The following is a 26,446-nucleotide window of genomic DNA, read 5'->3' on the forward strand; positions in this document are numbered from 1 at the left end:
CAGCTGCACTTCAAAAGAACTATAATATATGAATAACATTTCTTTAAAGAAAGGCAGAAGAAATTTTCTTTGCAGCTTGAAATCTGTGTTCACATTACAGTAACATTCAGTTTATTAATTAAAAAAATGTAATTCCCTTCACTCTTCCTAAAGTCTTACACTTTCAACTGTTCCCAACAGTAAATTGAAGCCCAATGAAATCTAATTGCCTGGTGCACAACCTGAGAGACGTTTAAAGAGAAATTAGAAAATCTAATTATCTGCTGGTCCTGTATTTATGTTATGTTTGCAAATTTAACTTCCCCTACCCTTAATTTTCTGTCTGCTGCCTTGATTTTGGCTTTTCATATTAGTAGCTCTAAACTGCTGTCTAGCTGCATCAATGTACTCTTAAAGTTTCCTCAATGAGCATAAATCAGTTAGTTTTCCCTGATATTTATGCTGCAATGGGAATTCTCAGAAGAGATTCAGTGCATGTTATTATGGAGAATTTTGTTAGAAAAAGGATCAAGTAAAATGACCCAAATATTACTAGAACATCAAGGGACATATTCTTTTCTGATGCAGGATTGAAGGTAATGTATTTTACCCCCAAAGTCTGTTTGGCTCAACAGCCTTTCATCTGTTGTTATAGGTAATGAGAGTGTTATTTTTCTCAGTTTACTACACACTGCAGAGGGTGTTGATTACAGACAGATTTATTTAATTTGCCCATTATTTACCTTGTATTTTGAATGTAAAATTATGTACAGTGAACTTACATCTTTTAACTATTATTCCAGTGGTGTTTCCCATGTATATGGAATATAGTTGAACTTTTAGTATCTTAGGTGTGTACATATGTATACACACACACACATATGTATGCGTGTGTGCTGGCCTCTGTGGAACACTTAAAGCACTGAATTAAATCCCTTCAAGTTTGTAAGGTCAAAATGTAAGAAAACAAGACTGCTTGTAGGGATATCAAAAGTTGCAGCTACTAGAGTATCCTCTATCTAATAGTAGCCTACAGCGAAGGTTGAGGTGAACGAATGAACAAGAAAAACTGATAGTGCTTATTTCTCCAGGTATCCTCCCATCTTCCAGAAAAGCAGAGTTCAGGGACCTGCCCAGCCACAGACAGCTCCCTGCATTTGGCAGCCCTTGGTTTATTTCATAGAATCATATAAACCCCTAATCATTCAGATTGGAAAAGACCTTTAAAGTCGTTGAATCCAACATAGCATTCACATTTATTAAGAGAAAAGTAGCAACTTTCTTCAATCTCTGTAAACTTTAAACGATCACAAAATCCTATGGCAAGCACTTACATGATTAATTGTAAGTTGCTTGAAAATATGCTTTCCTTAGTTCCTTTTGAATTTGCTATTTGAATATTTTATGTGATATGCCATTGTTCTTTTATGGAGAAGTGTATAAATGAATTCACAGCTTATACTGCAACTTCTCAGCAGGACATTCATAAGAAGATGAACCTTGCCCATCGGGTGCGCAGCTGTGTCACGGTTTAAGCTCAGCTGCCACACAGTCCGCTTGCTCGCTCCCCCTCCTTCCCCCCCCCACCCCTGCTCCCGAAGGGATGAGGAAGAGAATTAAAAGAATGTAACTCCCACTGGTTGAGATAAGACCAGTCCAGTAACTAAGGTATAACATAAACCACTGCTGCTACCACCAATAATAATAATGATAAGGGAAATAACAAGGGAAGAGAATACAACCGCTCACCACCCACCAACCGATACCCAGCCCAACTGAGCAGTGATTTAGCCCTTCTGGGTAACTGTGCCCAGTTCTACATCCTGGGCATGAAGTGCTGTGGTAACGAATACCTCTTTGGCTAGTTTGGGCCAGGTGTCCTGTCTCTGCTTCCTCCTGGCTTCACCTCCTTCCTGGAAGAGCATGAGACTCAGAAAGCCCTTGGCCAGACTAAACATTACTGAGCAGCAACCAGAAACATTAGTGTTATCAGCGCTGTTCCCAGGCTGAAAGTCAAAAACAGCACTGCACCAGCTACTAAGGAGAAAAATGACTGCTACTGCTGAACCCAGGACAAGCTGTTTATGGGATCAGAGTATACTACTAGAGATAAAGCTATCTGTGATTTAGTTATGCTTTTGGGAGGTGTTTTCATGCATATTGTTACAGGTAACATGTGCAGAAAGAACAACGATGCTTGTTGTGGTGGTTCAGTTTGGACAGAAAAGTTAAAAGAAATACTGCCTTAAAACTAGTTTGATCTGAGAAAAAAAAGCTAATACTGTAATCATGTGGCTTTTTCATGAGACCACAATAAAGTAAACTTAAATTGGTATTTAGTATAAAGTTACTATGTTTAGCTCTGATTTTAGTATGCTGAAGCAATTATCAGCATATTTAGGCCTACCTTAATTCTGAATTTTCTTCATTCATTGAAACGCTGCGTTCTACCCTTAAATTCCTGTTGCCTTCCTGAGTTATTTGTACACAGTTGTGTTTTTCTTATTTAGAAATATTTCTGAATGGTTTAATTCTGAAGGGGGGAGCATTATTGAGCCAGAAGTCAATACATATGTGGAGAACTTCACATTTTATTTGCTGATATACATACACATTTGAATAAGTATGTTACGTGGGTGCTGCACTAAGTCCTGAAACACCTCAGCTGTTTCCAGTTAAGTCTGTTCTAGAACCACCAGAAAAAAAAAAAAAAGTAGCTGCCTAGTGAGGCAAAGCTTCTAGGTTTAGATGCAGTGCTTTGTTAAGCAGCTAAACTGCTATATGCATCAAGTTATTGCCACTATATGGAATCTGTCATGTGGATGTGCTGTGCATGGCTTTTTGTATAGAATATAAATGCCCTAATTACTCATTTGTCATATATGTACAAAGACTCTATACAGAAAATGATTAAGTGGCTATTGTGTGTACACAGATGTCTTTACTTGCTCTTATTGAAATCTCTGGGTTTCATGATCCTGAAATTGGTTTCTTCATGCACAAAAAATAGCTGTATCTTGTGCTTTTCATAAGGTGTATCAGAGACGTGAAATATCTACAACAGGTATTATTTTTAGGACTTGAAAATTCAAATAACTGATGTTACTGGAAGTACACAAACAGAAAGTAATGTCATACTCAAAAAAAAAAATCTTTATTATTCATAGATAGTCAATTCTGCAAACTGAAGATACATGTTTCAAAGTTGTTTCAAAATTACATTCCTACTAATCCACACGAGCTGTGAAAATAAGATTTAAAATTCTACTCTTCTTTTATGCTTATGCAGGTTTTTCAAAAAGAACTGATTACATGACTGTGCTAAAAAGCTTGCCTGATTGTTCCCCATTATATCAGCTGGTCTGATAAAAGATATTGCCTTTGCCAACAAACCTCATTTATTCCACCTGAAACTGCTTTAGAATCTTCTCTGCTTGCTTGAAAAGTATCAGATAAATGATGATTACCCAGCAACCAGTCACCTGAAAATGATGCATCTAATGCTAGAAAATGCATCAAACATGAAGTATGCTGTAAAGTTCATATCAGTGATGGAATAACTTTCCATCATTTAACATCATAACTGATATGATTTTGGTTTTTGACAGCTTGGTGATAGGAAAGTAAATTAGTAATGAATAACAATACCTACTTAAAGAATTAAGAAACTCACAGTGACCACTAAAATTAAAACCAGTTATACAGTAAGTGAAATGCCTTAACAAATAAAAATAAACTTGATTTCTACTTAGGTATTTATTAGTGGCTAATTACCAGCAAACAGTGTACTAATACAGTGCTAGAAGATTAGTTTTTCATATGCTGTGAGATATAAAATATATTTTCAAAGGGTTGCATCAGTTTTTTACTCGTAATTATTACATTTAACCAATTTCAGATAATAAACAAATAGGAAAAAAGGATGTGATGATAAGAACAAAGTGGTCATACCCACACGTAGACCATGACTGAGCTCTGGTTAAAATGAAGATATTTTGACTTACAGTAGGATCTGACCTTCATATCTTAAATTTTGATTCTGCAGTCCTGTTTACTGATGAAATCTCCCCCACTAAAGATTTTACATCCTTGTGTTGAATATATCTGGATAACATCCTAGACCTGTAACTATGGGGCAAATCTGAAAAAAAATTTAGATGTTGTCTAAGTTGTACTACTTCCAAATCCTCTAATTTCTGATGTATCTGAAGTATGGCTTCACTAGTGGAAATTTGGTGTTTAGCTGGGATCTAAAAATGTGCCCTAAACCCAAAACTACTACAGTAGCCATTTTATCTTAGCCAAAAGTATAGTGGTCAGAAAAGCTGTTCAAGAGCAGAGATCAGTTGTCACATTCACAGAAAGGAATTGTAGCTCTGATGCGCAATGTCTGGCACAGGGCCGTACCTCCCAACCTGTCCTGCAGCCACTGCTACCTTACCCGCCACCCCCAGCACCCTTCTGGGAAGGTGGTACACGGACCTGCAGTAAAAGTCAGCTGAGTAAAAGTTATATTTTTCACTTCATGCACCAAATTTTAATTTTATTCATACTGATTTACATTCAAAATCCATCCTTTGCTTCTTGTAAGATTTCTTACATATCTTCATTTCTGATGGTACCTGTCTCCAAGCTAATCATTCCAAGTGTCTGTTGTAATCAGTGGAGTTCTAATCAGTTTCATCTAAGGTAATTATTTGCATCCTGAAGTAGATCTCTAAAAGAAGCTAAATTAATTGCATCTTGAATGTGGCTATTTTTTGCCATTTGGCCACAAAGAAAATACAAATGACTGAATAAGTGTCTATAATCTGTATTATTGAACTCTAAAGTTAGCTGAGATGAATTGGATAATTTTTACTTTAAAGCTATAAAGCTTTTTTTTTTTTTAATTAATCTTTAGAAGTATTTTTAAACTGATTTTTTGTGCCAATGGAAGCGATCTGCATTACTTCCCCTTGTGGACCCTATAAGCCTCCATAGATGCCACAAAATAATTTATTTTTTTTTCCCCAAGTTGTTATCAAAACCTAATTTCATAGTTATCTGAAATTTCATACACAGGATTGAGACTAGCTTTGTACTGATTACAATATTTATGTTGCAATTGCACCAGTTTTACAACTCTCAGTATGAAACTATCAGCGGTTCTATAGCAAGACATTGTCTTCTACCAGTACCTCCATAGAGAAATAATGCCTGGGATGAAGCTTAGGTGCACTCTCTACTCCAGTTCACAGTGATCTGTGTACTTTGCCTTTTATGATCTGACAGTATCAAATAGCATGTCCCTCTTGCTTACACTGGGGAACTTCAGTGAGCTTTACTGCCTGTCCTTGCTCTTCAGGAAGACTGTGTAAACATCTCTTTAGTGGAAAAAGCGCTCATCCGGGATTCTTGCTGCTCTCTGTCGCACACAGGTTTCAGGTTTGTGGCTATTAAGCCAGGTTGTCTCAACAAGTATCCCCACTGCTCCATTGTAATGCTTTTGTCAAGTGAAGTGCCTCAAGATTTTTTACCTGTGAAAGCCCTGCATTGGAATGTACGGCAAAATGTTCAGGTACACAGAGACTCACCTCAGCATTGCATATTTATGTCTACCATAAGCTGTTTTCAAGGCCAGGCTGTGTTTGAAGATGATGACTCTCATAGAATCATAGAATAGTTAGGGTTGGAAAGGACCTTAAGATCATCTAGTTCCAACTCCCCTGCCATGGCCAGGGACACCCCACACTAAGCCATGTCACCCAAGGCCTCATCCAACCTGGCCTTGAACACCGCCAAGGATGGAGCATTCACAACCTCCCTGGGCAACCCATTCCATCTTTCTGTCATGAGCATCTTGTGGGGAAAGAAAAAAAAAGTCCATTCCTTTAAGAAAAAAGAAAATATTTTTCTACTTTAATTGTAAGTTTTGGAATTTTGGGGTTTGGTTTGGTTTTTTTGTTGTTGTTTTTGTGCGAGTGGGATTTGATTGTTTTGTTTTCTTTGGGTGGGGTTTTTTTTGGTCAGTTTTATTGTTTTGTGTGTTTTTTGAGAGAGAAAGACTACAAATAATTTTCTAAGGTGGAAAAAAATATTTTATTTTAGGACTTTAGGAAAACAGTAATTTTTTGTATGAGCAAAATATTTTTTGGTGTATTTGCTTATAGGAAAATCTGTTCTCATCTGTATGGGTATACAAACATATAAAATCTAAAACATCTTCAGGCAGAACAGGTACTATAACATAAGGTAATTTTCTAATGCAAACAGAAGTCTGAACTCATGACAAAAATGGTATCAGCATGTCAGCTAAGCAGGATACCTTACTCTATAGTTTATTACCAGTCTAGATTGCTCACTGTACTCCTCACTAGCTTGCTTAGAATGCTGTAAAACTTCCCACTATCTTGCTGTCTCAGTACCACACACCTCTGGCTTACCTGACTCCTGATCTTGGGGATATTGTTGACTTGGTTATTTAACTACTTAAGATTTCCACTCCCATCAGAAACTGTGTTGTTTTAACTGTTTTGTCCTATTTCAGACAGGACAGATTTTTCCCTTCAAAAACCTCTTCTCCACTGAGCTGCAATTCTGCTTTAAGATCAGTTCTGTGTTTGAAAAACCAGTAATTACATTTAAACAATGCATTTGTATTCTTTGCACATTCTTAGGCTGGAAACCTTCAGCAAAAAAATGACCTTAAAAAAAAAAAAAAAAGAAAGAAAAAAACCAAAAAAAGCATAATTGGACTAATTTCTTGTGGGATAAAAAGACAAAAGATTCAAGAGTCATTTTGGAAGCCACCAGATCAGCACAGGCAGCTGTTATTCCAATAAAGGCTCCATAGACAAGGTATGAAGGCTTGTTCTCTGTTTCTGCTACCATGTATTGCAAGAGAGGAATTACAAGTGAAAGTAGAAATGTCAGCGTTGTATTTGCTTTACAGTTACAGACAAATAACAGGTGTTGTACTGACTGTAAGTTCATAGAGGCAGAAGATTATTTCTGTTTGTTTGCTGTATGCTGACTTCCATTAGAAACACTGCACACAATTCTGTGTTGCCTAGGTGCTTTTTTTTAGAAGCTTCACAGTATGTGTGATTTTTTTTTCACTTTCTTTGAACCAGAGGATACTACATCTTCAGTCATCTCCTGAACTCTCACACACTTTGCATCTGAGAATCTCTCAGACTACTCCTTCACTTCTGCTCTGTTTAACCTAGAAAAAAAGGACAAAAACCCCACCCCCAAATAGATAAGTATATAGTGAGACAGATGTAGAAGGGATGACAGCAAAGTAGTGTGCAGAAGGGCTTTCAAGTCTTTAGCTAGATCCTCAAACAAGTATGAAACAGCTTAGATTTGTTTACCCGGAGAATTGTAGAAAGGCTTTTCTATTTGTCATAAGAATCTTGTGTTTGGAGTTTTGTTCTGCTTCTCCACATGAGTATTGAAAACATACACATGCAAAATGTTTCCTCTTTATCGTCTTTACTGTAATCAAACAATAGCTTTTGGCTATCTGGTTAAATGTTTTACCTGTGTAAAAAGAGTAAGATACTACTTTCTAGTTTTTCATTAAGGCTGAGTATAATGTATCACAACATTAAGTTAAATTCAGGAAAAGAAAAAAAAAAAAACAACAACAAAGAACAGTACTTATGTGTCTAATCAAGTATATTAAGCATAAATGTTTCTTTCAATGTGAGATTTGCAGCCAGATATTTAATCCAGGACACTATGTATAGATTTCTCATCCCTTCTAAAAAAAATAAAAAAAATAATAATAATAAAAAAAAAAAGAATAAAACGATCCCTAAAACAAATGGTAGTTGCCAGTTAAGGCACTCTTATAGATGTATTCAGGTTTTGACAATAGGATTAAATTAATCTGGAGGATACTCCATCTCTGGACTTTAAAGTAACTGGACTTTTGCTGATAAAGATAATGTAAGAATTGAATTACAAAAATCTAACAAATATTTAACAAAGATAAAATAAAATAAACTCTAGACTCCCAATGACCCTCTGCACAGCAAAAGTTCATAGTGGAAGCCATTCCTAAGCCTGGGCATTGCTGAACTTCAGAAGAAATGTCATGCTTGGCGTGACTGTCCTTGGCACCCACTGCTCCATGTTGTACTGAAAGGGTCCTGCTTAAGACCTGGACATTAATGCAATTTCCTCTTCAGCCTTGTCACACATCTTTCTCAGTGCACCCATGGTCATTTCTGCACTGTGGCTATCCATGGTGCTGCTCTCTGGACTCCAGCGGGGAGCTCTTGTGGTACCAAAGAGATCATCCTGCAAAGGTGAACTGCCTTGTGCATGTTCATATATGGGCATGTACACTGACAATGTTCTGTTTGTGCTCCAAGACAAACTCCTCTAATAGACTGAAAGCTAATTTCACCTACTTCCCCAGGTTAATGACCTTTCTCCTTCAGATCAGTAATAAATTATATTTCTCAGGTGACTAAACAAAGCAGTCCATGTACTTTTAAGTACCCTGAGTACTTGGACTTAGTATTTCTACTTGCAAAATGGTGTAATGACCCCTCTCTTTTTTTCAAGCATGTTGTAAGGCTTATTCTACTATGTTCTCAAAGGATGATGATGCTACAGATTTGAGTGCTTTAGAAATGCCTATGCAAAAATTACCATGCATATGTCAGAGGTAAGGCCTTGAGTAGGATCCAAGGGTCCTCAGATCTGTTCTGAGTACTGTGAGCAATCCACAGAGAGAAGCATGCAGAGCTACAGGAAAGGTTATTTATTTATCTTGTTCAGCATCTTAGTGAATTATAATTTTATTGTGAAATACAAAACCAACAAAATGTAGAGTCCTGGCCTTTAAATCCAGCAGAATGGTTTTGCTACCTGCAGTGAGATCTGTTTGCCAACCACCTGAACAGCTTCCAAGCAATTTGGAAAATCTCGCTGTTCTTTAAGGTATAAATGGTTTCATGGCAGCTGGGATGAATACATTCCAAATTCGAAATGAATATTCTGCAATCATGCCAGTGAGGACAAAAAAGGTAAAAATTACTGTACACCAGTTCATTAGACATGGCCATCAATGCTACAGAGTGAAATGGAGCCTGTTCTGACAGTAAAGTATTAAATAACAGATACAGATAGTACAGTAGTATTTAGTTGCAATGTTAAGAAAAATTGTCATTTTGTGAAGTCCTTGGGAACATTTTTCTCAGCATTTTCATCCCAGTTCTCTTTCCATGGCCATTTTCATGTCTGCCACCCTACTTAACTTCATTAGCAATGCTCACAATCCAAAACCTCAGGTGTGTGTGATATGGAGTAATGTAAAACAAAACAAGACACTAGCTCTGATGGTGTATTTCCACTGTTTTCAATTAGTAGACTGCAGCCTCCCAGCGGGCTATGAGTTATTTTCAGGAAGTCAGCTAAACAAAAGAAGTTGTTGTTCTGCTACCCAATGATCATACCTTGTGGGATCTGTGAAGGTTTCAAGCCTACTAAAAGAAAAGACCCCCCCCTACAGTGTTTACAAATCAAAAATTAAACTAAATAATACTAGTATAGCCAAAATGGTGAGATGGGCAATTGGATACTTTATTAAGCATCTCAATTTATTATGCATCTTAAGAGAATATGGCAGGTTTTAACTTCCCATAACCTAAGTAAATATTCAGAGAAAATTATGATGATTGTATAAGCTAATGGTGCTTGCTTTCAACTTGACATCTAGCTGAAACTGTAGGCAATAACAGGAGCTGTTAAAGAGTATCATCGATTTTGGTATTCATTACGGGGACGTGCTTGTCTGCCATCACTTTCAAGATTGTTAATATCCAACACAGAGAGGTGACTGTCAAACCGAAAAGCAGAAACCACGACTTTCAAATTGGGTGGGGATAAAACCCCACAATTAACTAACCCCAAAACAGCTGCTCGTTTCCAAACCAAGATGTACCTATCTACCAGCAGGGGCTTTAGTAGCGGGTGTGCTGTGAAGCGGCCCCTCTGACTCTGACTGGCGCACAGCTCAGCCCCTCAGCGCGTCTGGCAGTGTTGCGAGCGACGTGTGGTTAAGAAAGGGCGACAAATACCAAGGAGATAGAGGAGGAGGCGGAAAAAAAGTAGTAAGAAAGGGCCCTGCGAGCACCAAATCGGTTAAGTAGAAGGAGACGGGGGGAGGGAGCTGCTTCTGGCTCCGGGGCAGAGGTTTCCTCGCTTACTGTACTGGACCACACGGCGGAGCGGGCGGATATTTCTTGAAGTAGCTGCAGCCCGTGGAGACGGTTCCAGGCAGGAGCAGTTTTACCCTGAGGGCAGCAGGCATTCAGTGTGAGAAGCAAGGAGCGGCAGAGAGGAGCTGTTAGGGGCCAGCCCCTGTTCCTCACCCGCTTGTGCCTCTTGAGGGGATGTGGGGGTGGAGGGGTCGGGAATGAAGGTCTGAAGTTGAACCTGGGAGGGAGGGGTTGGTGTGGGGGGAAAGTGATTTAGTTTTCAGTTTTGTTTATCGCCATCCAATTCTGTTTTAATTTGCAATAAATTAAGTAGTTTTTCAAGTCGATCCTTTTTTGTCCATGATTGCTGACTGGTAAGTGACCGCCCTGTCTTGAGCCATGAGCTTTTACGTGTTAGTTTCTTCCTTTGTCCTGCTGGGGAGGAGAAGCAAGAGATTGGCTGTGTGCGGTTTTGTCCCTTAACCAAGGTTAACCACAAGGCTATCCAGACACAGAAACAGAGGGGTTTGGATAACTTACATTTATTGTATTTAAGTTCTGGTACTGTTTCAGGTTTTGGTGTCTTTTCAGTGGATTCATGAATCTGCTTTTCCAGAGCATTTCTAGTCAAGACAGAGGTAGAAAAGATACAGGCATGGTTATTAAACAAACAAACCAACCCTATATATGGACTTCTCTTCAGAGTGGGTTTTGCTGTTTTACTTTTGGTTTATCTTTTTTTCCTTTTTCCTTTTTTTTTTTTTTTTTTTTTTTTTTGAGGGTTAAAAATAAAATTGTCTGGGACAGAAAATATATCTTGGTCTAAAGAATAGCAACTGGGCAAATTTTGTGTCTTAGAAAGTAAAGATTTTCCATTATGGCTGAATCATAGAATCATAGAATAGTTAGGGTTGGAGAGGACCTTAAGATCATCTAGTTCCAACCCCCGTGCCATGGGCAGGGACACCCCACACTAAACCATGTCACCCAAGGCTCTGTCCAGCCTAGCCTTCAACACCACCAGGGATGGAGCATTCACAGCTTCCCTGGGCAATCCATTCCAGTGCCTCACCACCCTTACAGTAAAGAATTTCTTCCTTAGATCCAATCTAAACTTCCCCTGTTTAAGTTTTAACCCGTTACCCCTTGTCCTATCACTACAGTCCCTAATGAATAGTCCATCCCCAGCATCCCTATAGCCCCCCTTCGGATACTGGAAGGCTGCTGAAGAAGTGTTGCAAGTCAATGAGTTGTTATATTGTAGAAGAAGAAAAAAAATGCAGTTAATATATTTTTTGATACATTAAAAATTGGGTTTTAACGTTGCCCTTGAGTTTCCTTAAGCATTTTGCTTTCACTGGAATTCCACAGAAAAGATAATGAGTTTTCTTTTTTCAAATCTACTAAAATCCATTTACTTCTACATTTGTAGCCTTCCTTCTTCACTTAAGATGTATGGTATGAGTGTTGAGACTCCTTGCTATCAAATAATTTGCAAGTTTACACACTCTGTCACCTTTGTTTTTGCAGAGACTCTTTAATTACACAGTCTTTGATATTCTTCTGATGAGTGTTAGGGAAGGTGTTGCACATACATCTTCCTACTACCTGCGTTATAAGAAGGAAGTATGTTCACAGCCCTAGAGGCACTTTTAATATGTCATATGGTAAGTGCATAGCATACTTTCTTAAAAAAAAAAATAAAAATTCTTAATATATACCTGACTTCTCTCTAACCATCAATGTAATCTTGCTCTGGAGCTTCTTAACATGGGTTTGTATACATCTATGTATATACATGGTTGTATATTTGTGTATATATGTATGTATATGTGTGTGAGTATGTGTTTGCATATCTATACCTTTATTTGGCTGCGTAAGATTGAATTTTCTTGAAGAAATAAGGGGTTTTGCATATGTTAGGAGGAATTACCCTCCAGAAGACCTCCATGTTATGTAGAAGTTACCCTTCTTTAACATGAAGTGATCAGCTACCTTGCTGTGTATCTAATATGTAATCATACATTCATTATTAAGCACTTCATGAAATGTCATCCCTACAAACCAAGTACTTTATTTCAGTCTTACTTAAATTAATGAATTTCAAGTTTTGGCAAAACAAAGATCAGTAAAGTTAAGCTGGAGATGAGCAACATTCCTTGCCCCTCCAGAGAAAAAGTAAAAATTTAACTCCCTATTTCTATTTAATAGTACTGCAGAGCCACACTATTTAAATACATATCTGAGCATATTCCCACCTACTTATGACAGCTAGTGAAAGCATCTACTCTTCATCAAAAGCAAAAAAATACTTATGGGTGGATAACTCATTTCTTGGTTTCATGTTGATTTTTCATGAAACAAGACTTTGCACAGCTGCTCTTTGGAAGATAAGAAGTACTCAAAATGCTGTAACAGACTTGTGAGTGGAAATGCAAGGAAGATACTCTTTACTGTGAGGGTGGTGAGGCACTGGAATGGGCTGCCCAATGAAGTTGTCAATGCTCCATCCCTGTCAGTGTTCAAGGCCATGCTGGACAGAGCCTTGGGTGACATGGTCTAGTTTGTGGCATCTCTACCCTTGACAGGGTGGTTGGAACTAGATGATCTTAAGGTCCTTTCCAACCCAAACCGTTATATAATTCTATGATTCTATTAAATGTTTTCAGGTGTTTAGTAAATCAAATTGCATGATCAAATGGCAGGTTTTATTGCTGTGGATTGTTTGCCTCCAGGAATGTTTTATCCTGTACTTAGTTGATTAGGTCGTCCACATGGGTAGAGATTGTTTGCTACTGTAAAATGCAAGGAATGAAACAATAAGTAACTAGTTTAAGAATTTCACCTTGTAATCACCAGAAGAGACATCCAGAGTGAGAACTTTGCTAAGGTAACAGTTAGAAATGTTAGCTCACAGGTTTTCTGGTAGTAGTCCTGATTTATGCCCAAGATCTACTTTCATTATCTAGGTATTTATAAAATGTCATTATAAAATGTTACACAAACAGGTCACACAGCCTTTTTTGAAGTAAACTTATTGTGCAATAAGATGACCAGTATTTAATTATTGCCTATAAAACTGTTTCATAGTTAAACTGGTGTGACATTGCAGAAATGTTTTATTAAACGAAAATACAACAAGCAAATACAAGCAGAGATAAGAAAAAAACTAAGAAGGAAAAAATCACTTTATTATAAAGGAGTGTGGAGGATTTTTTTCTGCATGGAATCTAAATGCACTATTTGAAAGATTGAATTTTCTTCAAAATTGCTACCCTGTTCTGAAATGAATGTAAGGGTAAGCTGAGTTTCTTCTCAGATTCTCAAAATCACTCATCATCTGGATTTTATGGTGTCAGCATGATGGGGACTATTTCTGGCATTTCTTCTCACTGCTTGATTTACTAGGAGACATGTCATGAGATTCACCTGGCCTGCAAATCGGATCTGAAAAGGCAGAGGAGGACAGTGACATGACTTCTAGCAGTCAGTCATTCATTATATAGAAATGCCCTTCAAAAGATCTGTGCCTGCCTCAGGTGAAATAAATGTCAAATTTGCCCGAAGGATATAGATCAAAGACTACTGCCAGCACATACTACACACATAAGAACAGCCTGCAGCTGCATTGCCCTTTTCTACTGAAGCAGTTTCTCCTTGTGTGGGTGTTGTATAAAATACATATTTTAATCTGTTTAAAATGTATTTTGATTACTTGCACTGACCTTACAATTTTTGCTATGGAGAAAGAAATATAAAATAATTGGCAGTGTTGGACTAATTCTTGCCTTTTCAGACCTGTAGGAAGGTACAAGGTTTAATCAGTTTTCAGGGTTTTTTTTTTAACTGGTCAAGGAGGTTTTTTTGCAATAACTTATACTTTTCAACTATTATTTATATACTGATTCTGTCTGTTAGGAAAAAAAAAAAAAAAAACCACCAAAAAACTGAACAACCCTGTGGTCAGATTCTCCCTCCTTCTTACTACCAGTAACTTACTTCCTTCAATTCTGCTATGAGTGTTCCAGGATCCTTGGACATGGAAGCAAAGGGAAGCTTATTGCCTCACCGTTCCAGAAATTAGATTCCAGCTTTGGCTGTTAGTGGAGATTCGTTCCCTTAAAATTCTAATTTTGTTTTACTTAAGGAGTCAATGCATCTGGGTGGACCAATTATTCGTACTATTTATCGGTTGCTAAAAAGTAGGCTTCTTTTTAACCTCAGTCACTTTTACCAGGTGGGAGAGGTCTAAAGCATACAAGCTGTATAAAAAATATATCTTCTATATGGTTTGCAGACATATTTCTTAGATAACTTGCATACCTTGTGAAGTATCAGTCTTCTAGAGCATATACAGTTTTGTCCATGTACTTCCTTTACTTGCCTGCAGAGGAAGACTCTATTCCAAATCTGTTGTAATGCGCCATTTTCAGAAAAGTTCAGTTAATAGTTAACAGGGGTCCTAGATCAGGCACATGAACCTCAGTTTCTCTTTCCCTCTAGATGCAGAAAAGCCCCATATTTACCCAAGACTGCACCAGAAACTGTGAAAGAGTTGTGTTTGTTCATCCCATAACATGTTTCCCATTTTAAACTGATTTAGAATGGTCTTCCTGGTGAGACACCACTAAAATGCCTCTGGCCTCTTGCTGAAACTGTAATTGCTCCTGGAGGATGATACACTCTTTCTTTCAGAGGAGCAAGTAAGAAAATTTAATGTAATTCTCACTAGGAATCTCTAGGATGTCTTGACTATATCTGAATATTAATGGCCAAAATGCATTTCCTCCACATATGCTTTTTCCTGGTTGAGCCCTGACAGCTATTTCTCTATGCCAGAGTAAGAGGGACTGCCTGAGACCAAAGTGAAGCTCAAAACTTTAGCTAAGCAAAGGTACAAAATCTCTGATGCGCAAATTCTATTGTTTGCACTTACTTTCTAATGCAGGTAATTCATCGTTCAGTGATATTGGATATATTACCTTTCAAAACAGCATAAATTATTCAATATGTGTAAGTGTCTTTGCCAAGTTCTTTTCTGTACAAGAATGACTTTTTTCTTTCCTCCACCTCTGGAAAAGTCAGGAAAGGTAAAACTCAGAAGGTTTGCGCAAAGCTTTATAGTTCTTTTGTTTTATCATCCCAAGTGTTGTTTTTCCTAATATAGACAAACTGTTCTTCCCAGTTCAGAAGACAAGACTTGATTCTTTTATGCACAATATCGTGAATAGAGAAACATTTAAGAAATGAAATAGAGATCATTTTTATGGTAATGGAGAACAGAACACCCAGGGAGGGCTGTTTTGAATACACATTGAGAGAAACTAGGGAACATGAGAAAAGTCTGTCCTAAAGCATTTAATTTTGGATTTTGAGAAGGGTTTTTTCATGTAGATTCTCAAGGGTATTTCATTCAGTCATGCTTATTTTAATTAGCTAGTGAACACGCAGGAAAAATATGATGCTGCTCTTTGCCAGTTCACAGTGCCCTTTTCACTTCTGCCAGGTATGGCATGTATGAGAAAAGAAGCTGAGCTCCTTGATTCATGAGGAGAGCCACTTTTAAAATGAAGAATTTTAAGTAGAGAAGTTGTGCCATTGGGTATTGAAATGCTACTCATGTAGTAGAAATAGAGCACACTGCTTTCCTGGATTAGGTGTATGGTTCAAAGGAGCAGTTCTGAGGGCTACCATTGCTTCTACTCTGAGAGCAAAATCAAAGGATTATTTCCAGCATTACTACCATCATTGTGAAAATGCCAGTTTTTATACCACATTTAACCATGTTAATGCATTGAATACTTTAATTTTCTAAGACTTGGAGAATTTCATTCCCTAAGACTAAAGCAGATAGCTGAAACAAAAGAGCTTCAGACCCTGATTTAGTGATGGTTTCTTCTGTTGTAACCACTGATCTTACAGTGGTGATCATCAGAATTTATGTTAAGTGTTCTAAAAAATAATACATTCCAGTAGTAAGTAACCACTTTGTATTCATACTTGGCATATTGTACTTTTGGAAATCGGTATGTCCTGTTATCTTTGAGGCCAGGGCTAAAATAGTGGACTTTTCAGTCTTAGCTGCTCTCTACCCTCTGTCATGGAAATTTAAGAGATGTATCAGTGGTGATCCTCCCACACTCTAGTCATGTGGTTTCCTTGCAGAAGCCTGGATGTGAAGGCTGAAAATGAACTTTGTCAAAGGGGGCAAGTGTCCCATTGTGGCTGACTAGATGAGATTGCAGTTTGCTTGCTGCACAAGCATGTTAAGGGCACAAGTATGCCAAGTATTTCCTCTGTAGCACTGACCATGAGTTATCCAAGGCTTAGATTAACAAAAAGAAAAACCTTGCATTTCTTGAATTTAATTTTGTGCAGCTTAGCCATGGTTCATTGCTTGACCTTGTGTTTACAGGATTTCATTAAATGAAAACATTACCCTTAGGAAAAAGTCTAGTAGAATTTAATAGAGATTAAGCCAAAGGCCCTAACCAAATTAACAGTCCTTAATCTGGAAGAATATTTTTTTCCATGCATATTCTTGAACCAGAAGAATCTCCATAAAACATTTAGGAAAACTTGATGGATATGAGCACCTGGTTGCTTATGTGGGAGAGCTTGCAGATTTGACATAGAATAATGAATGTCAGTTACCAGAATGTAACAAAGTATGGCTTTCAAATAAGCATTTACATAAACAGCTATAATGTCTTTAAATAACTATAAATACTACAGTTTGTGATCTTGGGATATAAAGCTGTAGAGCCCTAGGTATCTACGCTCAATATTACAGAAGATAGGAATGGGAGTTATCTAGGAAAATTAAATGTTTTAAATAAGTATTAGCATAAATATGAACTTCAAATAAACTGCTGTTTTATAACTAAGCATATACTTTTTTACTCCATACTGCTTGAAAAATATTTTTGGTTGGTAGGGTGCCATGAGAAACAGACAGGCTGAAGAAAAGGATCTGATAATACTCTGCAGTCTATCAAAACATGCTATCATATGCTATGTGCATATCTATCTTTGCAATATGCTATCCTTAGCTATGTATTCAGTCAAACATCAAAAATTTAAAAAAGGATATGAAGATATGTTAAACTTTTTAAAAACGTTTCCGTTAATTAATGCATTCCTGTGATACGAAGTACATCTATGTGCTGCAAAGTAGTTCTAAGTTGAATAAATTAACAGTGATGTCAAAACATGTGAAAAAAGGGATGTAATAATAACATAAATGAACTGACGGATTAAGATAGCTTTAGTTCATTTTTAATATAGCTACCCATACTTTGAACCCCAGTTTTAAATTCTAATAAGTAGCTATGAAGAGGATCTAGAATAATTTTAATGGTAGCTGTCCTATATTCCAGAGTCTTAAAATTCAGAAAGCAAAGCTGCTGTTAGTTAACAGATAGTAGGCAAATGTTTTCACAGAGCTGCATATTGGTGAGGATATGAGAGGCCTGAATGGTAGAAAGTGATGGATACATTTATTTCTTGCCATCCCAAAGACAAAACAAATGGTTTAGAGTTCATCTGCAGAGTATCACCGCTATGCTCAGAGGTGGAGGAGAAGAAGCTCCTGGGGGGTAATCTGGCAGGGAGTGAGAGGGATGACACTTAGGTCTTGCATACTTCATGACACCAGGGCAGAGTATAGGAGCAGCCTGTTTCTTCTGCCCTCCCTTGGATGAGTTTATGATCACAAGCATTTCCCAGAGGTTACAGGGAAAGAGGCTTGTGGGAGAGCTGTCCTGTTGTCTTTCCTGCTTCCTAAGTCAGACAATGCCTATACTCACAACTGCCACTGTACACTTTTCCACAGGAACATTTTGCTGAAATCCCAACCCAAAAAGGCCAGTTTTGCAGAATGCCACTAAAAATGCATGATCCCATGTTCAGATCCAAAGGTAACTGAAACTGGATATGTTTCTCCTCCAGCCTGATGCATGTTTAGTGAAAATCCTGGTTTCTTACAGAGGTAATTTTTTTTTTTTCCTTTCAGCACACTAGTCAGTCTTACTATATTGAAGTAGGGTATAGGAAGTGGGAAAATGTAGTGAAAGTGTGAAAATACTAAATACTCCATGTGACTGCTAAATTGGCTGGCAAAATCTTGTCACATAGAGTTTAGCAAGGCTTTGATCTATTTTTTTTTCCTCAGTATGGAATCTGGGATGCATCTTTTATTAATTGCCTCTTTTTTTTTGAAAGTTACTTCTTATAGTTATTAGCAGTGCATTAGGCACAAACTGTTGAGTTCTGCATGAACTATTCAGCCCAGTTTCTGAAAAGCTAGGATTTGGGGAGTTGGAATGCACTTTTCATTCAAATTTAGATGTAACCAAAAGGCCAAAGATAAACTGCAATAAATGACATTCATAGAACTCTTCTTAAACTGACAGTTTTAATACAGTTTTATTTATTCACGCAATATATAAAAGGTACAAAGGCTCCTATGTGTAGGTGTTACCAGCTTTCATCAAATATCCTTTTCATTCTCTGTTAGGACAGATGGGTCAGTTTTGACCTTTTCACAGTTCTTGTTAGGATCTATTTTTCTGCCAACTTTGGCATCACTGATGCCCAGTTTATTATCAGTAGTCAAAAGGGACAACAGAATGTTTCTAGCTCTATTTTGTTTATAAAAATTTCAAGCCTACAATTTAACACTTTTTTTCACAACGCGCTGATTTTAAAACTGATCAAATGTTTGTGTTTCGCTACTTTTTCCACTTAGGTAACAAAGATAATGTTTGGGGGTTTGTTTAGGTTTCTTTTGGGGGGTTTTGTGCTTGTGGGGGTTTTTTTGTTTGGTTGGTTTCATTGTTTTTTTGTTTTTGTTTTTTAAGATACAAAGCTATTACTATTTCCTAACTTTAATTAAACATGTACATTACTTGCTTACATAGTGCAGATTACTTTATTGTCAACTACCCTTGCTACCCTTGTATTGTTCATATTGTCCTATGGCAGAGTAACTCCACATTACTATATTCCTTCATTGTTTAATCATTATCCTTCTTGATCTCATTCACGTTTGGGGTGGAGGAGCATATCAGTTTCAGGAACCACATGTTACAGTGTGCATCAACAGAGACAGAGTTACTGTAAGCTGTACACATCAAGCACAACTTGATGCTTGATATTTTATTTCTTTGAATTAATATGCACTTTTTTTTTTTTTTTTTGTTATGAATTCAATGCTAAGGTCAATGCCTAATGGATTGGTCAGCGGAAAAAGTAATGTAAAGTAGTGTTTATTTTTGTCCTTTTTTTGTCCAGCAATAACAATCCTAACAGCTGGCTGGCTCTGTCCACATTTTTCTTGGTACACAACTGTTTGTAAGAGATTGAAAGGTGTCTTTTGTGTCACTTGCTATGCAGTGTACTTATTTTCCTTGTGAAATCCTTTCTTGAGTCATATGCTGAGGTTTTGTTTCTACCTGGAGATATTATTTCATAAAATGTGAGTTTAAGCTTTGTGTGTGCTTTGTGTTGAGATGATCCTCATGAAACAGTTAGGATGTATGTGTGGATTAGCTTTGCACGGAAAGAGAATGGTAGGAACAAGACTGGCCCAAAGTGTTAATTCTCTCCAGGTAAAAGCCAAGGCAATCTGCTGATCTCCATGAAAGAAAAATACAGGAGAAGGTCATGAGGCTGAAAAAAGTGGCTTTGAATACATATATTTGTTAAATGTACTGTATCCCTTAGTATGAAGGCAGTTAAAATGAATAATGTGGAATGCTGAAAGAAGATAAGCGTTTTTGTTAGGTCAATAGGACATTCAGCATCTGGGAAAGTAAAGTTGTTTAATACTACATGGAAAGACTTATTAATTCTCAAGGGTCTCATTAATTCTTACAGAACTAGGAATGTGCTAATATCATAACTAGAAAACTGTTACTGTGTAGCACCTGGCTTGAACTGCTTCAAATTGCATTTGTATTTCAGAACTTTGGGTCCAGGTTTCTCAAAGCAGAAACTGCCTTCTTTAGTTAGAAGCCTAACCTTGTTTAACTTGGAGCCCTTATCATGAGCAAAAGAAAATGCTCTTCTGCTTCAGTGAGAGACTTTGCTTCGCTCCAGATTGTTTCAGGACTTAAACTAATTAGTTGTCGCGAAAGCAAAGGAAATTACTGAATTAAAAAAAAAAAAAAAAGCTCAAAAAGCTCAAATTGCCTATTTTACAAGTGATCCCAAACAGAATTACTTCCTTAAATGGATAAAAGCTCTGCAGCAGGATACAGAATGAATGGCAGGAGCATAGTTTAAAGAAGCAGGTAGCCATGACCCATTCTCTAAATTCTTTGACCAGAAAATGTGAGATCACCAGTGATCTTTCTGCTGCAGTATGACACGTGTGTGACAGCTGCAGTACTTGAGGATGCTATTCTTATTTTACATTTCTCTCCTCACACTGGACAAACACATTCTTCAACTCAAACTAATATCAGCAGCTACAATAAGGCATATTTTAAGTTTCAAATGTAACATATTATTTAAAAGGACTACAGTTGTGAACATTTGTTTTGCTTTGACATTTTTAAAGAACAAACAACTGACCTAGAAATTGATCCAGTGGAGACAGTACTGAATAGTTTCTAGCACATTTTCCTTTTACAGTTTGTGTCAGTGCTGAGGAGGATTTTTCTGCATGTTACTGTATTTGACCTAACACAGATATTGCCATGTAAGACATAAGTCCTTTATGAGCACACTTGTCATCTCTGCGAATACACTGAAAGAGCACTGGGTGATTTTAGAAGGGATGTTAGTCAGAGATACATTTTCGCAATTATACATGTTGATTTAATCAACAGCCCTTCTTGTTAGCAGGCTAGGAAATTCTATACCTCATTATAATAATTTACAAACACAACAACCAATTCCCCTTCCTCTTCACTTGGCTTAAATAGTGAAAGTTTTCTTGAATTTGGGGTTAAGGTAAAGTCCATACCTTCCAGTTTGTGCAGATATTCTTATTTAACATGCATAAATACTGAATAGAAAAAGTAAATAAATTGTATCAAGTTTGAATGTGCACCTAACATTTGCGGTGTATATATCAACAAAAAAAAGTCATTTTCAGTGTTACATTCCCATAACCAGGGACAATCCAATGTCAAATAAAATGCATGCTTTAAGTTATTGCTAAAGTACTGTTCTACACTGAATATTGACTCTGAGGACAGTAACTTGAGCTTTCCTTTTTATTTGTCTCATATAGACATTTGTTTGAAATCCACGTTGATTAGAAAGAATAAAGATTTGTGATTTAATTAGTGGACCTGAAACTTAACTTGAAATCTAGAAATAGTCTGTGATCTTGCACTGAAAGTCTGCAAAAATGATGCCTTTGGTTATACTCTAGTAACGGTAGCTCTCTTATGACTGATTTTCTTCAATGGATGTGAAGTTATCAAACTTTCTGCATGTGAAGTTATGAAAGATTACAAGTTGTGCTGAAAAATATTATCTTTTTCTTCTGCAGCTATTCTTCTTCAGTCAACAACAACAAAAAAAATAATTAAAAGCTCACTGTAGTTTAAAGTCATTATTATTAACAAATATCACTTGTGACAACTATGCACATTCGTGTCTTCAAGGCAGCAAAGTAATTACACCAATCGTATCACAGCTGTATGTTAAAATATTTTTCTACACATAGCTTTAGTGAAAGGAAGTTTCGTATTACTTATATATAACACTCCATGCATAACTGTATACTAAAACAGCCGTTTCATGCAACAGATTTTTGAAGTGAAAATCACAATTTCCTTATATGTAAACTTGACCAGAATGTTTATATTTAAAGAACTGATTTCAGTAATTCCTTTCTCAAAAACTATAATGAAAGGTAGATTAGTGTTCAATTACTTGATACATTGCATGTGGCCCCTCACAAGTTCTTTATTTATATTGTTTTCTCACCTAATACAAATAGTCAATATTGAGGATTCTGTATCCATTTTGTTGTCCCAGGAATTAAAATAGTTATAACAGAAACAATTCATCAGTTGGCTGCTGCTGCCATTTAATGAAATGTACTGGGTTTTATTTCAAACTGCCTCTTGTTACAATGGTAAATTATTCAGAATAGTTACTTAGTTTACCCTTGGTGGAAGTACCTCATGCAGCTGTTGATTGTTGCTCATTTACATTTGGGACTTTTATCTGAAATTTTTTTGGTGTCCCTGTATTGCTTGCCAAAGAGATTGATGGCAGTACATAGTTATAACTTGGTGTATACGTATAAGCTGGTTATTTATTTTAAGTAAAGTATCTGTTGTTCCTTCCTTTATATGGCTGTTTTTCCTTTGATTTTTCTACTTCTTTACTTCTTAACCTAATTGGGATGCAGATCTTATGCCAAGCTAAATGTTTTAGAACTAATTCAACAACTCGGGCAATATAAATAGATTGTGTTGCCTGGAGTCCTGTCTGTCTTTATATTGCTTAGAGCTGTGGAAGATCCATGAAGTAGGGTGTGATTAAACAAACTCATTCCAGATTTTGAAGGTGTGCTTGACTCATGTAGTGTTAGAGGAGGCAGGAGCTCATGCAAGGCTGCTACACACAAGCTGAAGATACTGCAAGGGCTTTGTGGTCATGGTTAACACCATTCTCAAAATAACTGCAGGTTCATAGCTTCTGATTCACAACTCTCTTGTTCTTGGTTGGATAAGCATAAAGGCAAAATAGATAATAAATCATTTCCAAAGGCACTCTCAGTCACTTTGTCAGTTATTTTTAGAATTATATGTCCCTAAAGGTATATGAATATATATGTCTGAGAGCCTGTTTAGTTTCTCTGGAGTGGTTCTTTACTCCCTGCAAGTGCAGTGTTTCTAATTATGTCAATTCATGTGCAATGCACATAAAAAGTACTTGATGCCATTCAGTTTTCTTAAGGGCAAGCAATCCACACTCTTTATCTCCAAAATATGGCTGTGTCATTCTGATAGAAGCTCTATTAGAAACTGCTTTACAGTACTTACTAACCGTTCTGGTTTTAAGTCCTGGAATAAGTCTGGTGTTTTAAGTATTGATGTTGAAAATATTCAAAAATTGTGTATTTTGTCAGCAAAATTTCTGTTGGTCAATACATTTTTATTAGAAACTGCATATTTTCTAAATGTTTGAAATAAAGATCATCTTTAACGATGCTCCATCCCTGACAGTGTTCAAGGCCAAGCTGGACAGAGCCTTGGGCAACCTGGTCTAGTGGTGGTGCATTGCCTTGTCTCTGTTATACATGCTTGAATTTCTGCAATTTGCTTTTCTTAGCTGTGAAACTATACCTTTGAAATCAACACATCTGCCAAAATACAGATATTATGAAAATAACATAAGTGAAAACTTGATGCTTAACTAAAGGATTTTGTGGGCTACAGTTACCTATGCAAATTTGCTTGCAGTATAGTAGGTTTAAAAACCAAAGTGGGTTAGATTTAAAAGTGTGGCGTAAAAACATTGATATAAACCCCATATTTTATATGTGAGTTACCTCTTTTTTTTTTTTTTTTTAACCTGTCATATGACAAAGGTTAGCTAAAGAATGTAAATACCTGGACCCAAGTCAACTTCCTAAAATATTCATTGGAAGCCATGTTAAGTTTTAAATCTTCACTGCTAGAATGGAGTGTAATCACCTTGAAGTGGCACTCGGATGCAGAAATTCTAGACAATTGAAAGCGTTTTGAGCTAATAAAAATGGATAGCTCTGCAATTCTGAATAAGAAATTGTGCTCTGAAATTTTCTGCTTGCTGACTATAATCACATGCATAAAAAACATTTGCTCTAGATCATCACTTCTTTTTTCCACTTATTGCGAATACACGTGATTAAGACTGTCACTTATAAATGTGAGTCTAGATTGCTTTTAAGAAATAATTACCTACCTGTGCTTTTACAATTTTCTTTTAGTGTTACAGAATAATTTGTCATTAGGAATAATCAGGCACTGTTCATTTTCTTCAAGTAAGCTGAACATTTGAAGTAAGTGGTAAATGATTTCATGTTAGGCTACATGAGAAATTCTTCCCGTCCCTCAGCTTCTATCTTTGCTCACCAGCCCTTTGAAATATATACAAGTGTCCTAATCAGAAAATGTATAGTTTGTGTGCGGAAGTCCACTTAATGTGCTTATCTGCTGCAGTTAAAAAAAATAATTTAAAAACCAAAGTATCAACTGTATTATTTTATGTGTTTAACTATGAAAATAATGCAGCTTAAAAATTGGGTTTCTGTGGCACCTTTGTTTGTATCTCCTGGGTGTTATTTTTTTGTTTGCTTTTCAGGAATATTTCAAGACCTAAAAAGACAAGTAATGCAACTTTGTTCAATCCCTTTGGCTTGTGCCTGAACTATGTATGCATTAGACATTAAAGTGCTGGGCTTTAACCTCTAAGCCTAATGAGTTATTGCTGTTAGGGCTGGGATTGAAGGCGGTGATTGAAGCTTATCTTGGTTCAGTTTGCCTCCAAAGAAATCCACAGGAAACTGCTGATATTTGTTTTTGTGGAACCGATAGGGGAATTTGCAATTGAGCCCAGACTTGAGTGGGAGGTAACCAGGACATGAGCAGCATCAAGGAGCAATTTCTCCAGTGGTTGGTCATGACAGTTGTGTTCTTATCCTGTGTTGCTGTCATTGCACTGACTCTCTGACTAGTGGCAAACTGAGAAATCCAGAGTCAGAACTATGGAGCGTACTAAGGATATGGAGGATACAAAGCCCAAATTAACATATTAGCTTAATGTATAGTACTCACACATCTTTCTCAAACCTAGCAGAGTTGGGTTTTGGTTTTGGTGGGGTTTTTTTTAGATGTTTTTTAAATGACAGTGATTTTTGTTATTGTTTTGAATATGTGTTCCAGAACCTGATTTCATAGATCGTTTTACATTTTAATGGATCCACTCAGAGTGTCTGTTAACCATCATGTAAGAACTGAACAGATTTTCATGTCTGCCACTTACTGAAAAAAATTACTGTGGAAACTAAGTATGTAGTGATACTCCTGACCTGGGAGTCTGTGTCTGACAACAGGTCAAGATGTGTTAAGGAAGTAAGGAAGTGTATTTTTGTTGGATAGTTTTCTTAATGTAACTTTAATTTATGGTTTTGTCCTACTTCAGAATGACTAAGAAAAAGGTCATAGTTAAGCTGAAAATTACTTTTCTTACCTGATTAAGCAAGTTATCATTTGGGTTTAAATTATAAAGGAATTGAAATTTCTTATATGAATAACTATGATCTGTACTTTTAATATTGTGATAAAAGAAAGAGAGTTTATAATTGAATAATAGTCATATCTCCATGATATGCATTGCCACAGAGCAAATTTTTATAGGAAAGGTATATTTAAAATTACCATCAAGGTTGTATTTTCAAAACTGTTATGATGTGTATGCATCTGGTGAGTAAGTTCCTCAAGCTAAAATCATGTTTGCCATCCCTAGCTTATGATCTGAATGATCAGGCAAGTGCAAAGGTGAGTCATTAAAGGAAGTTTTCTCAGCTGTTTCCCATGCTCCCAGAATGCCCCTGCTCCCTGCAGTAATTACCCAGAGCTGACTTCCAGGGCACCATGCATTCACTGTCTCCAAGATCTGTGTTAACTTCTAAAGTAACCTCGACTAAGGTGCACTCTGCAATGTGTGCAAAACTTCTCCATTCATTGTGGGTCTTGATCTTTATTCCGTGGTTCCTTACAATATCTTTCTTCGTTCTCTGTTATACTATGTTTCCAGGATAGGAACTCAGGGGATACATAGAAAAAGCCACAGCATTCTACAACCAGACACACTGTTTTGATGAGCAGGAGATCAGAGCCTGGGGGAGAATGCAATGGAGAATGCAACAGAGAATGTTTGTTTAAAATTTTGACACAGCTCAAAGTTAGGTATCTAGGCTTCCCATATAGTGTGGGGATAATTGATCTTCATGTATGTGCTGGTTTTAAGATTGCAAGTTTGGATATTAGAAACCTGAAATGGAAGTCAAGGTTTGAACATTCAAGACATTAATTTATTACATTACTTAGTAAATCTTTAGCAGCAGCAGTATCCTGGAGTTACAGTAATTCATTATTGGACAATATTGTCACCAGTCTTGTCTACATCCTAGTATCCTAGTTAAAAAAAAATATTTAGTCCTATATAGAAGTAGGTTTCTCTTCACCAAGTGATTTTACCATGTGCAGACTTTACATGGAATCTAAGCCTGTGCTCCAGATTCTTCATGTGCT

Source organism: Psittacula echo, assembly GCF_963264785.1.
Source record: "Psittacula echo genome assembly, chromosome: 1".
In the NCBI taxonomy this organism is placed as follows: Eukaryota; Metazoa; Chordata; class Aves; order Psittaciformes; family Psittacidae; genus Psittacula; species Psittacula echo.